Below are 14525 nucleotides of genomic sequence, written 5' to 3'. Positions count from 1 at the left end.
TATTTTGCTTACATAGGATTAGTCGAACAACGTTGTGTTCTTAATCGGGTCCGGGCAAAAGAATAATATTCGGGTTCAAATTACCCGCTTTTAGGCCTAATTTCGGACCTAATCCATAATAATCCGAGTCCACCACACATGAGGGGACACACGTGGGGAACACGGACGGAATCCCATACACGGGAACCCCACCACGCGTGGGGAACATAAGCCTCGAACCCCACCACGCGTGGGGCTCATTTTTCTGGGCAAAACCAATACAAAACACACGGACTTGGAAAATTTTTGAACTGGGGACTTCAGGGAGATTTTGAGTCCACTGTTCATCTTCTTCAACAAGAAGAAGGAGAAAAACTCGACGAAAAAACAAAAAAAAAACAGTGACCCCCTCGTACCCAAACGACCCGTTCCTGCTTCATCTTCCTCGCAGCGACCAACCGGCCCCTCTCCGTCTCGCCATCTCCGTCAAACAACCAAACAGGCTCGTCGTCACTGTCCAACCAACGACCAAACAACCAGTCTGAACCCTACCCAAACACCACCTCCAGCCATAACCAGTCGACGACCAAACAGCCCAACTCCCTCGTCGTCATTTTCCGGTCGACAACTACCCAACCTAGCTCCGTCCATCCCGTCCAGTTCACTCCGTCGATCACTGCTCGTCGACCACTGTCCAAACCAACCAGTCCTACACCCTAAACCATCGCCAAACCTACCCAACACCATCACGACCCCTCCAGCAAACCACCAGCCTCGTCGTCACCCCCACCAAAACACCGCCCCCGTCGTCAACAACCCACCACCAGTCGACCATCCTCCATTGAACTCCGACGTTGCCAAATGACCCCCAGTCCAGCAACGCCTCCTGCCTTGAACCACTGCCCAAACGACCCCTCATAAGCTTGCAACCAGTGGCCGCGTCGACCACAGCCCCAAAACGACCTTCCATATCTGATCCTTCCTCACATCCAAACGACCCCTTCGCTTCATATTCACATACCAGTTGCTGCGTCGAAAATATACAGTAGCAACCAACAATCTCAGGTCGTTGACAGACTTGGTCCGAGCTTTCTGTTTCCATCGAGGTCGTCGTTGTTCGTCGAGGTCCGGTACGTCGAGGTTGGTCGATGAGGTCGATGTAGAGTTTTGGTCCATGGCTCTATGCGTTTCTATTTGTTCAGGTTAGTAAACCTCAATGTATTAGATAAAGAAACGCTATTTTAAATGTTCGAAGATGCAATATAGAAATTGGTATGATAATTTTCTGCTTATGTTTCACCGTATGCATTTTGGTTCATCTTTGTGTTATGTTATTCTTGTTTACTTGATGTCATTTGATTTAGTTGTATTAGGAGTTCTAGGACACAGTTTGACGTTGATTCGTTTTTCCCTTCGTTTTCTTAGTTTATTGGGACAGAATTAGTATTAGTACCTATTGTTACTACGCCCGAAACACTCATTCGCTTAACCTCTTTTATTAAACTTTTGACAAGTTATGAGATTTTAGTTGTAAAGAAGCGGTAAGGTTTAATATGGTTAAAGGCGTAAAAATGACATCCTTTTAAAATAATAATAATAATAATAAAAAAAAAATGAGGCAAGCTTCGTAAAAATAAAAATGTACATATTGCGGAGCCTTCACAAAAAATGTATATATTAAAATACTTAGATTCCGGGACGGGCCATTAAGCAAATTTCACGGCCCTACAAAAAAATAATAATACGCTAGTCGCTTTAGGCGCGCCTTTAATAATATTATCTCCTTAAACTCGGGTGCGCATTTATGTGACCCAAATCCAATTCTCAACGGAGTCGAAATGTGTTTCTAATCACGGGTACATTGGTTGTGGCGTGGCCCGAGATGCATTTCCATGACGTTGCAAATTCCTTTTGAAAAAATAATGAATGAGACGAGCCTCGACAAACAAAAATGTAGAAGCTGCGGGGCCCTCTAAATGTATATATATTAAAAATACTTAGAATTCCGGACATGCCGTTTAGCAAATTTTGCGGCCTTCTCCAAAATAACAATACGTTAGTTGCTTTAGGCGCGTCTTAATAACGTATTTTTCTTAATTCGGGTGCACATTTATGTGACCCAAATCCAAATCTCAACCGAGTCGAGATATGTCAATAACCACGGATGCATTGATGTAACGTGGTTTGAGATATATTTTCACGACGTTGCAATTCTCGTAAAAAATAATAATAAAAGCGGTCAAGAGTTTAAAACTTGCACATAGGTTTTAACATGTATAAAATCAGATAATCAAGCCAAATATAACAGTTGAGCGACCGTGCTAGAACCACGGAACTCGGGAATGCCTAACACCTTCTCCCGGGTTAACAGAATTCCTTATCCGGATTTCTGGTACGCATACTGTAATATAGAGTCATTCTTTTCCTCGATTCGGGATTAAAATTGGTGACTTGGGACACCCTAAATCTCCCAAGTGGCGACTCTGAAATAAATAAACCAATCCCGTTTCGATTGTCCTTTAATTGGAAAAAACTCCCTTGTACCCCCTCGGGTGCGGAAAAAGGAGGTGTGACAGCTCTGGCGACTCCGCTGGGGATGATAACCCAGAACCACTGGTTCAGGGTTAAGAATTCGAGCTTGAAATAATTGTTATTATTTGGCTTTATTTATTATCTGATTTTTACGTGTTTGAGCCTAATGTGCTAAATGGTGCTTTTACTGCTTTGATATTATTTGAACTGTACATATAAACTGTGTCGAAACCCCTCTCTTCTCTCTCTTGAGGAGTGCACGCTGGTCGTGGCTTCTTTCTGTTAGTGTCATATACCAAAATAGAACGAGGATTCGGAGGAGTTGCAAAACCGGATGGCCCTTTGGTTACCGGTACACAGCTCCCATCCTTGGCTCGAGTTGTCCGCTCGGGTAAGCCAGGTCTAGAACAAATACCCAGGTTATCAACTTAGAATAACTCAGCTTCATGCCGGATCCCTAGTAGGAACGTTTATTTGCATCATGTGCATTTGACTTAGGGGACTCAACACAGGGGTTGGGTCCGTCTAGGACAAGCAACCTGAAAATAATAGACCATCTTATGGCATCCTATGTTATACATGTTGTATTTATTCAAGGGTGAATGTGTCATTTGGCGGACCAATGATATTTGCGGACAAATGACACTCCTTACCATGCTGATCACGTTAAATAAGAAAGTTGCACTACTTTTTATAAGCATGCTATTATGTTAATTAAGCACATGGGGAACATTGTGGAATTCAAGAAGCCTTGGTATTCCACATGTCCCCCACGCTTCATTTTTTTAGGAAAAACACATGGGGAACATTTGTGGAATCCAAGAAGTCTTGGAATCCACATTTCCCCCATGCTTCATTTTGGGAAAAAGCACATGAGGAACATTTGTGGAATCCAAGAAGTCTTGGAATTCCCCATGTCCCTCATGCCACATTTTTGAAAATAATAACAAAATAATAATAAATAAAAAGAGCATTGGAAAATTCAAAAAGATTTTGTATGCTGTCATCATTTTCCACAAATTAGAAAATCGTGAAAAGATGAGAAAATGGCAGTGTAGAGATATAACTACTTATTTTTAGAAGGAAAAAACCAATGTCCAAGTAGTATCGAAACTCTGCCGAAATTTTGAGAAAATGAAAAGAAATGTCTTATTGGTTTGTTATATTAAAAGCAAAGGAAAAATAGAGAAAAAAGTCATCATTGTTCTGTCTTGTTTTTCAGAAAATATAGAAAAGAAAATAGTTTGTTTTGCCATTAAATGAAAATGAAAAAGAGTCTGGTTTTTAAAATGTTTTTTATTTTATTTGTCTATGAAAATGCCAAAAAATAAAAAGAGTCGGACGTTGAACGTGATTTTATTATTTGTTCCAAAATAAATATATATATAATCCAAAAAAAAAATTCAAAAGAAAATTCAAAAAATATTTTTTTTAAGCATTTCTTTTATTAAAGGTAAAAATTCCAAAAAAAAATAACATTTTTCTTTTTCTTTAGAATAAGAAAAACAAATGAAAAAAAGAAGGAATGTTTTATGTTTTATGTTTTACGTTAGTTAGTTTGTTTGTTATGAACGAAAATAATAGTTTGTTTGTTTGCTATATAAAAAAAAGAATAGAAAATGGAAAAGGGTCTTCTCCAAAATAGTTTATTTGCCCGAACTACGCGGGTTTGATTCTCACCGGATGTGAGATACGTAGGCAACCTTCATCGGGTCCAACCCCACCTTTTGCTAAAAAGCCAAAAACAAATAAATAATAATAAATAAAAAAAACGAATAATATGTCAAATTTCAATTTTGTTATAAAGAAGTCGGGTGATGTTGTTTTGTCATAAATAGCCGAACCGAATGTTCCCGAAAGGGACACCGGAAGGCTGACTTTGCATAAACAGCCACCTTCGGGCCATTTTTAAGATTTGGTCCAGTTGACCCACACAACCTTAAAAATCTTCGTCCCCGAGACGTTGAAAGGCCGTGTTTGCAATATTGAGTTTTCTAATTTGAAAAACGATAAAAAGAGTCATAAATAAGTCGGGTAATTCTGTTTTGTCATAAATAGCCGAATGTTCCCGAAAGGGACGCCGGAAGGCTGACTTTGGATAAACACCCACTTTTGGGTCATGTTTAAGATTTTTGGTCTAGTTGAACCACACATCCCTATAAATATTCGCCCCCGAGGCGCTGAAGGACCGTGTTTGCAACACCAGATTTTATTGTAATTTGAAAAAAAAAAGCAAAGAGTCAGTGGTCAAGTGAATACCGTTTGAAGTTTGGTCAAAATAAGCCTAGCCAGCTTCGGCCGCGTCTTAAACCGTTCTTGCCGAAATAGCCTTAGAGTGTCTTTCAGTTGTCGAAAGGTTATTTTCGTAAAAGAACGGACAAGTTTGTAAGTGTCATAAAATAATCCTCCTCGGCCTCAAAATTCATGTGAAAGGGGCCACATTTGCAAAAATAACCGTTTGGTTGCATTTGTCGAACAGAGAAAGGGAGCTAGCCTTTTGTTTTTAAGTTTATAAATCTCTTGATTAGAATATATGGGTTGTTTGATTTTCGAGTTTGTAGGTCATCTTTAAGCCTTTGAAACCCAGTTTGTTTTATTATGAAAATTGATAAAAAAAAATGTTTATTATTGTTTATCTTTTATTGGTCCGAACTACGCAAGGTCTGATTCATGCGGGGTCATGATACGTAGGCAATCTCCATAAGATTCGACCGCCAGTAATAAAGAAAAAGAAAATACAAAATAGAATAAATACAGGGGTTCCCAAAGTACTTCAAAGGGGCAAATAAGCAAGCCGAGGTGACGCATGTTGTTTGAAGCAAAGCATGTTAGAAACGGTTAACTGCCTAGGGGCATTGCATCCTCAATGTGATGTTATCAAATCTGTTAAACTCTAAACGCTAACAAGTTTGTTGTTTTCCGAATCTCAAACAGTTAGTTGTTAAAGAATTCTGGCAACACACCCTTACCAAACTAGATCCAAAGGACCGATAACAACAAGCATGACTACTTCAGAGAATAGTACCGAGGAAGAAAGGCCGATGAGCCAGTTGTTAAAGGAAGCAATGGAAAAGATAGAAAGGATGGGACTAGAGATGAATTCAATGCAGCTAGCTCTAGCCAAAGCACAAAAGAGCCCTGAGCCACTAGGGCACATGCCCGAATACCCCCACTCCGGCCCTTCAACAAGCCTCCCAAATCACCGTTGTCTTCAGGAGAGAAGCCCCCATGATTCCCAAGCTCCACCATCCCATCAACCTCTCCCAACACCAAATGTTCCCACTTTTGTAGGACCCACATCAGCCACCCTGCAAAGAACGACTAGCGAGCCATTGTTTCAGTCTCCTGATACGCAATACTATCCCCTTGAGCCCACATTTCATGCACCCGAACCGCAGGCCTACAACCCGCACTTGGAGGTACCGGCAGAGATTGAAAAGCCGGTTAAAACCCCCGAACAGGATGAGGTATTGAGGAAGTTCAAAAGCCTGGAGCAGTCCTTCAGGAACCTGCACGGATTGGGCAACCAAGTCAGCGTGGCTTACAAATATCTATGCCCTTTCCCGGACGTCCAACTCCCGGCTGGTTTCAAGATGCCTAAGTTCGATTTATATGAAGGGCACGGTGATCCCATGGCGCATTTGCGGGGATTCTGTAGCAAAATGAGAGGGGCAGGTGGCAAAGATGAGCTGCTGATAGCTTATTTCGGCCAAAGTCTGAGTGGATCGGCACTAGAATGGTATACCAGGCAGGATTCCAGCAGATGGTACACTTGGGATGATCTGGCGCAGGCTTTCGCAGGTCATTTTCAATACAATCTCGAGATAGTCCCGGATCGTCTCACATTGTTGAGGACTGGAAAGAAGCCTGGGGAAAGTTTTCGTGAGTTTGGTTTCCGCTGGAGAGAACAAGCGGCCAGAGTTGATCCTCCAATGAAAGAGGGAGAAATGGTGGACTACTTCTTGCAAACACTTGATCCAACTTACTTTGGTCACTTGGTGACAACGGTTGGGAAATCCTTCAATGAAGTGGTAAAGATAGGGGTCATGATAGAGGAGGGCCTAAGGTCTGACAAGATCCTAAATTACTCAGCGCTCAAGGCGATGACCCAGGCTATTCAGAGCGGCGCGGGAGGTGCGCTCGAGGTCGCATTAGTCGAAGCAGGTACTGGGTCCAAATTCAGAGGTCCTTCCCCTCACTACCAGCCCAGGCCCAGTCATCCAAATTATCCACACACTCCATACAACCTTCCACAACCCTATTACCCACCATCAGAGCCATTCTTTTCAGACCATCATGCCCAAGCCTGCCCCCGAGCTCCATATAATCCGCCTCAGTATTATCCTCCGAACAAGGTCCGGTCGCAGGGTCAACCATCAGGTCACCCCCGCTGGCGAGAGCAAGCACCATGTAATGCATTCTTGCCTTCACAACGTTTTCAAGCACCCAACGACCCTAGAAAACAGGGGCATGGGGGAAAACAAAGGCAAGGAAACAATTTCACGCCAATTGGGGAGTCCTACGCAAGTTTGTTTGAAAAGCTAAAGCTTTCAGGACTGATTGAGCCGCTCCTTGGCTATACTCCAGACCCATATGCAAAAGGATTCGATCCTGCTGTACGATGCATGTATCACTCTAATGTCCAAGGACATAGCATTGAAGACTGTCGTTCTTTGAAAAAGGAAATAGAAAGAATGATTCAGGAAGGGGCAATTGTGATCGATGACAGTGACAGGGAGCACGCGAATCCTCTTGAGAACTTGTTGACCGATGTTGATTATATTGAAGCTGGTAATGGTCTTGGCAGTATCGATGCAAAGCTCAGTGGCTAAGATGCCAGTCTTGATAAAGTGGAAGAACGCTCTGTTCCTTGGTTAACAAGAAAGAAGCAGTTGGTGGCTTATTTTGTTGTCATTTCTGTTGTTCGGATTATTAGGGTTATAAGTCGGATGTTGTCTTGTCCAGTTTGTTTTAGGATTTTGTTCTGGATTGTTTTGTTTGTTTGGTTATTCAAACTATTTCACCGGTAGTCTAATACAAAGCCGGTCTTTTGTTATTTCCCGTCATCTTTTTGTTTAGTCCTTTTGTCATTTGGTTCAGCGCCGATTCTAGTGACATGACATGCGCACCCAGTTTGGGCCTAATCTTAAAAGTTAATCATAAAACCCTGGAAAGGCGATTCAGACCATTTAAAGGAAATAAGGACGGTTGAGATTATTCAGAGCTCGAGTCATATGGAACTGGGGCAAGTGAAACACAAAGAAAAACCGTTAAAAGCAAGATTCGCCAAATTGGCATGAGGGTCGCCCAACGGTGCTTTAGAAGTGACAAATGAACAAACAAATGTTGAATATAATTGTCAAGTCCAGCACCACCAGAAGAGACTACGAATTTAAACTGTATTGTTTGCACTTGGCATGTTTTGAAGACTAGAATGACGAAGGCATTTTGTTCTGCTACCCAAACACTTTATCCTTCGTTAACCCCTTTTGAGCCTTATTTATTCTCCTTTCATACCCCTCGTTCGGAATTAGTAGCAACGAATAGAATACGCAAGCGCGGCAGGTAAACAAAAGAAAAAAAAAGAAAGAAAAGAAAACAACAAAACGAAAAAAAAGAAAAGAAAATGGTAACAAAAAAAAAGTCAAATGAAAAAGAGGAATTGGGAACTACGTTTGACCTGATTCCTCAAAGAGGATACGTAGGCGCTTCACGGGTCGGTCATAGTTTTGAAAAATGAAAAGGAATCAATTAAAATATCCCCAAGCAAGAAACTGGGGCAAAGGTTGCGTTTGTTGTAAATAAATCTAATTCCGAAGGTTGTAACTAATAACCCAAAATTAATGTATTTTTTGAGACTTTTATACCCTTTTCTTTCTAGCCTATCCAAAACCCACATTACGGTCCAAAGAAAGACCTTCTGATCAGTCTTCAAAAAGATGCCAAGTCAGACAAATAAGAGTCTTACCGGCGAACATAACATTCTGTTCCACAGCAGAAAGGACTCTAATCTCCAACAAAAAGAGTCATACCGGCAACACTCCAAATCCCCAGCTGGAAAGTGATACAAATGAGAGAGTCTTATTGGTGAAAACCTTCACAGGCACCATAAGGCGATGAAAGCTGAGAGAAAACCAAAATGAGAGAGACTTGATAGTGAAAACCCTTCGGGCACTACAAGTCGAATAAGATTGAGAATCAGATGGGGAATCGCCAATTGAAGATCTTGAAAGATGATTGACGGTAGAGGATAGGCCACATATGCATGTCATGACCATTAGAGTCGGTATCTGCATTTGATAGATTTTTATTTACAATTTCTTTTGTAAAAGAGTCATCGTGTCCTTTGTCTTTTATTTTGTTTCTTTTATCTTTCTCCTTTCATAGAAAAATTCCTCAATAGAGTCTGTCTGGTCAGAACAAGTATGAAATGACTTCAAATATGCCATCAGCTTTTCAAGATGAGACCTGACTAGTACATCCAAATGGTATAGTCAGCAAGGAACAAGCGCGATGCCAGTGTCAATAAAGATATCCCCAGCAAAAGGGAATTGACAAAAGGATTGACGAGCGTCAAGAGGGATATCCTTGCTAAAACCAAGGTTATAAACCTCAAAGACAAGGCCCGTGAACAAAGCAAGGAGAGCAGTGAGCATGATTTGGGCGAAATCCATACTAGACTAAAAGGTCGGGGAAATGCCAGTTTCCAAGCTATGCCACAAAAGAAGAGGGATATCCCCCAGCAGGAAGGGATTATCCCCAGCACATAATATCATCCCCAATAAGTCGTGGAACACAGCGCAATGAAGGAGAAAGGGAAAGTCATCCCAATAGGAGTATCACAGCAAACCACCATGTTTTAAACTAACAATTTTGTTTGATTTGAAACAGGTAAAGGAAATGGCATTGATGCAGAAACGCATGCCACAAGGGATATTATCAAACTGGGGCAGAAAATTTTCCTTCCATTTAGAAAATTTTCTGGAAGTCAGGTACCCCCAGCTGATAAAATTTTATCCCCCAGCAGGAAAGTAAATAATCCCCCAGCAAGTGTTGAGGTAAGACATTTTCAAGTTTTAAGGATATTTTGGGTTCATCCGCCCTCGAATAGGATATTTTGGGTTCATCCGCCCTCGAACAGGATATTTTGGGTTCATCCGCCCTCGAACAGGATATTTTGGGTTCATCCGCCCTCGAACAGGATATTTTGGGTTCATCCGCCCTCGAACAGGATATTTTGGGTTCATCCGCCCTCGAACAGGATATTTTGGGTTCATCCGCCCTCGAACAGGATATTTTGGGTTCATCCGCCCTCGAACAGGATATTTTGGGTTCATCCGCCCTCGAACAGGATATTTTGGGTTCATCCGCCCTCGAACAGGATATTTTGGGTTCATCCGCCCTCGAACAGGATATTTTGGGTTCATCCGCCCTCGAACAGGATATTTTGGGTTCATCCGCCCTCGAATAGGATATTTTGGGTTCATCCGCCCTCGAATAGGATATTTTGGGTTCATCCGCCCTCGAACAGGATATTTTGGGTTCATCCGCCCTCGAATAGGATATTTTGGGTTCATCCGCCCTCGAACAGGATATTTTGGGTTCATCCGCCCTCGAATAGGATATTTTGGGTTCATCCGCCCTCGAATAGGATATTTTGGGTTCATCCGCCCTCGAATAGGATATTTTGGGTTCATCCGCCCTCGAACAGGATATTTTGGGTTCATCCGCCCTCGAACAGGATATTTTGGGTTCATCCGCCCTCGAACAGGATATTTTGGGTTCATCCGCCCTCGAACAGGATATTTTGGGTTCATCCGCCCTCGAATAGGATATTTTGGGTTCATCCGCCCTCGAACAGGATATTTTGGGTTCATCCGCCCTCGAATAGGATATTTTGGGTTCATCCGCCCTCGAACAGGATATGTTGGGTTCATCCGCCCTCGAATAGGATATTTTGGGTTCATCCGCCCTCGAATAGGATATTTTGGGTTCATCCGCCCTCGAATAGGATATTTTGGGTTCATCCGCCCTCGAATAGGATATTTTGGGTTCATCCGCCCTCGAATAGGATATTTTGGGTTCATCCGCCCTCGAACAGGATATTTTGGGTTCATCCGCCCTCGAACAGGATATTTTGGGTTCATCCGCCCTCGAACAGGATATTTTGGGTTCATCCGCCCTCGAACAGGATATTTTGGGTTCATCCGCCCTCGAATAGGATATTTTGGGTTCATCCGCCCTCGAATAGGATATTTTGGGTTCATCCGCCCTCGAATAGGATATTTTGGGTTCATCCGCCCTCAAATAGGATATGTTGGGTTCATCCGCCCTCGAATAGGATATTTTGGGTTCATCCGCCCTCGAATAGGATATTTTGGGTTCATCCGCCCTCGAATAGGATATTTTGGGTTCATCCGCCCTCGAATAGGATATTTTGGGTTCATCCGCCCTCGAATAGGATATTTTGGGTTCATCCGCCCTCGAACAGGATATTTTGGGTTCATCCGCCCTCGAACAGGATATTTTGGGTTCATCCGCCCTCGAACAGGATATTTTGGGTTCATCCGCCCTCGAACAGGATATTTTGGGTTCATCCGCCCTCGAACAGGATATTTTGGGTTCATCCGCCCTCGAACAGGCACCCACCTGTATAACGAGAGGAATACATTCAGTCTTTACTTTCAAGTGTTGAAGTTGGGAGCCCGCCCAGATAACAGAGGCATACATTCAGTTTTTACTTTCAAGTATTGAAGTTGGGAGCCCGCCCAGATAACAGAGGCATACATTCCACGTCTTTACCCATAGGAGATGTATTTCCTCCTAAAGTTTATTTTTACCCATAGGAGATGCATTTCCTCCTAAGTTCATTTTACCCAATAGGAGACGCACTTCCTAAGCTTATTTCACCCAATAGGAGACGCACTTCCTAAGTTCAGTTGTACCAATAGGAGACGCACTTCCTAAGTTTATTTCATCAATAGGAGACGCACTTCCTAAGATAAGTTTCACCAATAGGAGACGCACTTCCTAAATTAATTTCACCAGTAGGAGACGCACTTCCTAAGATAAGACTCACCAAGAGGAGACGCACATCCTAAGTTCAGTTTCACCAATAGGAGACGCACTTCCTAAATCCATTGTACCAATAGGAGACGCACTTCCTAAAAAATAATTTCACCAATAGGAGACGCACTTCCTAAGGAGACGCACTTCCTAAACCAGTTTTACCAGTGGGAGACGCACTTCCTAAGATAAGTTTCACCAGTAGGAGACGCACTTCCTAAGTAAGTTTCACCAATAGGAGACGCACTTCCTAGATCCATTGTACCAATAGGAGACGCACTTCCTAAGTCAGTTTCATCAATAGGAGACGCACTTCCTAAGATAAGTTCTACCAGTAGGAGACGCACTTCCTAAGTTAACTTTACCAATAGGAGACGCACTTCCTAAAAATAATTTCACCAATAGGAGACGCACTTCCTAAGATAAGTTTTACCATAGGAGAAGCACTTCCTAAGTAGTTTCACCCATAGGAGATGCATTTCCTCCTAAGTTTGTTTCAGTTCTACCGATAGGAGACGCACTTCCTAAGATAAGTTTTACCCATGGGAGACGCACTTCCTAAGATAAGTTTTACCCATAGGAGACGCACTTCCTCAGATAAGTTTCGCCAATAGGAGACGCACTTCCTAAGTAAGTTTTACCAGTAGGAGACGCACTTCCTAAGAATAGTTCACCAATAGGAGACGCGCTTCCTAAAGTTCAGTTTTACCATAGGAGACGCACTTCCTAAGCTCAGTTGTACCAACAGGAGACGCACATCCTAAGATCAGTTTCACCAATAGGAGACGCACTTCCTAAAAAAATAATTTCACCAATAGGAGACGCACTTCCTAAGATAAGTTTCACCATAGGAGACGCACTTTCTAAGTTAGTTTCACCATAGGAGACGCACTTCCTAAGTTAGTTTCACCAACATGAGACGCACTTCCTAAGCAAGTTTCACCAGTAGGAGACGCACTTCCTAAGCAAGTTTCACCAGTAGGAGACGCACTTCCTAAGTAAGTTTTACCAGTAGGAGACGCACTTCCTAAGTTAAGTTTCACTAGTAGGAGACGCACTTCCTAAGTTCAGTTTCACCAATAGGAGATGCATTTCCTAAAAATATTTCACCGATAGGAGACGCACTTCCTAAGTTCAGTTTTACAATAGGAGACGCACTTCCTAAGTTCAGTTTCACCAATAGGAGACGCACTTCCTAAAAATATTTCACCGATAGGAGACGCACTTCCTAAGTTCAGTTTTACCATAGGAGACGCACTTCCTAAGCTCAGTTGTACCAACAGGAGACGCACATCCTAAGATCAGTTTCACCAATAGGAGACGCACTTCCTAAAAAAATAATTTCACCAATAGGAGACGCACTTCCTAAGGAGACGCACTTCCTAAGATAAGTTTCACCATAGGAGACGCACTTCCTAAGTTAGTTTCACCAACAGGAGATGCACTTCCTAAGCAAGTTTCACCAGTAGGAGACGCACTTCCTAAGCAAGTTTCACCAGTAGGAGACGCACTTCCTAAGCAAGTTTTACCAGTAGGTAGACGCACTTCCTAAGATAAGTTTCACCAGTAGGAGACGCACTTCCTAAGTTCAGTTTCACCAATAGGAGACGCACTTCCTAAAAGTATTTCACCGATAGGAGACGCACTTCCTAAGTTCAGTTTTACCATAGGAGACGCACTTCCTAAGTTCAGTTTCACCAATAGGAGACGCACTTCCTAAAAATATTTCACTAATAGGAGACGCACTTCCTAAGTTCAGTTTTACCATAGGAGACGCACTTCCTAAGTTTAGTTTTACCATAGGAGACGCACTTCCTAAGCAAGTTTCATCAATAGGAGACGCACTTACCATAGGAGACGCACTTCCTAAGTTCAGTTCTACCAATAGGAGACGCACTTCCTAAAGTTCAGTTTTACCATAGGAGACGCACTTCCTAAGTTCAGTTCTACCAATAGGAGACGCACTTCCTAAGTTTATTGTGCCCACAGGAGACGCACTTCCTTAAGTTTATTGTACCCAATAGGAGACGCACTTCCTTAAAGTTTACTTTTACCCCATAGGAGACACACTTCCTAAATTAAGATTTCACGCATAGGAGACGCACTTCCTAAATTATTTTCATTCATAGGAGACGCACTTCCTAGTTCAAAATCATTGAGGTTTAACCCATAGGAGAAGCACTTCCTAAGACTATTTTACCCCTAGGAGACGCACTTCCTAAGTTTAATTTCATGCACAGGGAACGCACTTCCTGAATTAAGTTTTCATTATTAGGAGACACACTTCCTAGTCTGGTTCGCTCAGGTTATACTTTTGCTTTAGGAGACGCACTTCCTAGTTTGGCTTTTTAGATTATATTTTATTTCAGGAGACGCACTTCTGGAATTGAGATTTCACCCCTAGGAGATGCACTTCCTAGTTTGATTCATTTTAAGTTCGACCATAGGAAACACACTTCCTAGTCTAGTTTTTGAAGTTTACCCGTAGGAGACGCACTTCCTAATCAAGGGCTTTCAAGTTTTTTTAGGAGACGCACTTCCTAATCGAGATTTTATTCATAGAAGACGCACTTCCTAGCTCTAGTCAATGAAGTTTTCACCCTTAGGAGACGCAATTCCTAGTTTAGCTCATTCCGATTCAACCATAGAAGACGCACTTTCTAGTTTGAGTCATTGAGGTTTTTATCTTAGCAGACACATTTGCTAGCAAGAGTTTTGGTTTTACTCATAGGAGATGCACATCCTAGCCTAGTCTTGAGTTTACTCTCATCATCGCATCAGTAGTGTAAGTGAGTTACAATTTTGCTAACGACTCACAAATCTTCCCAGTACAAACTGGGTTAGGAAATTTTGTTTGTTTTGTTTGTTTTGGTTGTCAGGGACCTGCCTGTAGAACTGAGTTTGTGGTATGTCAAAGATCGAAGAAGTCAGGAGTCCGCCTATAGAAC

The sequence above is a fragment of the Nicotiana tabacum genome, chromosome 22, assembly GCF_000715075.1.
Source record: "Nicotiana tabacum cultivar K326 chromosome 22, ASM71507v2, whole genome shotgun sequence".
In the NCBI taxonomy this organism is placed as follows: Eukaryota; Viridiplantae; Streptophyta; class Magnoliopsida; order Solanales; family Solanaceae; genus Nicotiana; species Nicotiana tabacum.
Note: the sequence above shows the minus strand (reverse complement) of the source record.